The 2,700-nt window shown below is 42.4% G+C and overlaps 1 pseudogene; it reads right to left on the bottom strand.

The window, feature by feature from the left end:
* The window catches only part of LOC102745753 (coiled-coil domain-containing protein 34 pseudogene), a 6,424-nt pseudogene extending 4,805 nt beyond the window's left edge, over positions 1-1,619 (bottom strand).
* Between the last annotated feature and the right edge of the window lie 1,081 nt (positions 1,620-2,700).

Here is a 2,700-nt window from a genome sequence, read left to right as displayed (position 1 = left end):
AGCTTGCAATCCCACCAACAGTGTAGGAGGGTTCCCCTTTCTCTACATCCTCGCCAACATCTGTCATTTCTGACATGTTAATTTCAGCAATTCTGACTGGTGTGAGGTGGTATCTCATTGAGGTTTTGATTTGGATTTCCCTGATGCCGAGTGATGTTGAGCATTTTTTTCATGTGTCTGTTGGCCATTTGGATGTCTTCTTTGGAGGAATGTCTGTTCATGTGTTCTGCCCATTTCTTGATTGGATTATTTGTTCTTTGAGTGTTGAGTTTGATAAGTTCTTTATAGATTTTCAATACCAGCCCTTTATCTGATAAGACATTTGCAAATATCTTCTCCCATTCTGTTGGTTGTCTTTTGGTTTTGTCGACTGTTTCCTTTGCTGTGCAAAAGCTTTTTATCTTGATGAAGTCCCAATAGTTGATTTTCACCTTTGTTTCCCTTGCCTTTGTCTCTATCCTGTTTTTCTATGTGGTCTCATCTACTCTCTGGGCTTTATGCTAATGATCCCTAAAATTTCCACATCTTCCTCCTGAGCTCCAACCTGATAACCCCATTTGGATATCTCCCCAACATTCCAAATTATTATGCCTAAAACTGAACATTTGGTCTTCTTTTCCTCATCCTGCCTTCCCCAATTCAATAAATGTCACCTATCTACCCTGTCATATGCCAACGCTCTGGGGGGTAATTCTCAATCCTTCCTCCTTTAACCCTGACATCCAAGATATCAGCAGCTTTTACTAAATCTCACTCAGAGTACATCTGGAATCTATTTACTTCTCTCCATCATCACTATTAAGCAGTCATTGCCACCTGATGACTATAATGGCCCCCTAATAATTCTCTCTGCTCTAACTCTTACTCATTTCATTTTTCCTTTCTCTAAATGGAAGCCAGACTGGTCTTACAAAAATGTAATTGGATCCATGTCAATCCTCTGTACAAAACTTTCAACATTTATTGCCTTTAGGATGAAATCCCAAACCCTGGACATGACCTAATGGGTACTTGGCATGAAATGGCCCCAGCCTCTTTCTATAGTCCAGTGTACCTTAGAGTCAGCCTGGAATACTCTTCTCCAGGTTTTTTGTTTGTTTGTTTCTTCCCTTGAGCCTCAGGTTAAGTGTCAGTTTGAGACATCTCCTCCCATTGTATGATCTCTCACTAACTTGTACTTTCCTTTATATCATCTAATACAGTTGGTGATTAGAGGTTGGTTTGAGCATCAACTCATTATCTGTATCCCCAAGAGACCCCGAGTTCATGGGAGCAGGGATCATGTCTGTATTATTGTTGTTGGTGTTATTATTCCCCCCAGTACAGCCCAGGCCAAGCCAATGCCTTGCCCATATTAGGAACCCAATAAGCCCATGTTAAATGCTGAGGCACATGGAGGAGATCATCATCCTCCTAGAAACAGGGTCAGAACCCAGAGATCCTGAGTCATTTCTACAGGGAACCTCACTGAGAAGCCTGCATAGTCTTGTGGGGTTCCCAGTAGATGTGACAGGATCTCTGGGCTCGGATCCTGTTTCTAGGAGGATGATGTTGGGGGATTCACTCTTCATGTCTCTGGGACTCATTTTCATTATCCGGAAGCTTCCGCTCTTGTCCATTACAATCCCCTCCCCACCCCATGACTCCCATCAGAATCCCTTTTAAGGCTAAAATTTCATTCTAAGGGGAAAGTAGCAGAGGGGAATAAAAGTTCTCCCCACAAAGCCTGCCCAACTGTACAGGCTACAAAGGCTGATTATTATTTTTATTTTAAGCAGAAATGTAATTACTATATCAGTACTTAATTGTATCGAAGACCATGAGTAGCACATAATCCCTTCACCTAAGATTATTCTTTTTTTTTTTTTAAAGACTGTATTTATTTATTTGACAGAGAGAGACTCAGCGAGAAAGGGAACACAAGCAGGGGGAGTGGGAGAGGGAGAAGAAGGCTTCCCGCGGAGCAGGGAGCCCGATGTGGGGCTCGATGTGGGGCTCGATCCCAGGACTGTGGGATCATGACCTGAGCCAAAGGCAGACGCTTAACGACTGAGCCACCCAGGCATCCCCACCTAAGATTATTCTTATAGATGATTTGAACACAGTAACGGCAAGCTTATTACTATTCCAGCATGGCTGTGGTGTTATTGCCCCCTGGTGGTGATGTTAATTACATAGCCCTGCATGTTGGAAGACGCTGCTAAGAGGGGTCCACAGATATTCCTGGAGACTGTGGCATTGAGTTCTCTCCAAGTTAAACTAGAGACAAAAGCATCAGAGTATGTTCTTGATAAAAATGTATCTGTTGGCTCCACCTGGACCTCTTCCTTAGGGGCTACCAATCTACTCCTTTTGCTCCCCTTCACCTAAAAGACAGTTTGTCCCCTTTTAGGGAGACAACCACCAGAGCCATGAAGCCATTTGGTATCAAAGAACAACTGGATCGGGATCCCCATTTTAGAGAACATCTGTGCAATATTCAGTCTGGTAGGAAGTAGCTTCTCCATGGGACTTAGACATTCAGGAACAAAAATTTTTCAAATGTATAAAATAATAGCACTGCCAACCATCAGATATGAAGTTACATGTATTAATTGCATATGATAATTACATGCTAATGCAGTGTCACCCGTATACGTTTACATGTCTCCATGCATTTTCACTCTCCAAATCAGAAACTTACTCATGAAACACAATTCA

The sequence above is a fragment of the Leptonychotes weddellii genome, chromosome 8, assembly GCF_054177405.1.
Source record: "Leptonychotes weddellii isolate Sample4059 chromosome 8, ASM5417740v2, whole genome shotgun sequence".
NCBI classification, from domain to species: domain Eukaryota; kingdom Metazoa; phylum Chordata; class Mammalia; order Carnivora; family Phocidae; genus Leptonychotes; species Leptonychotes weddellii.
Note: the sequence above shows the minus strand (reverse complement) of the source record. Positions and strands in the feature narration are given on the sequence as shown.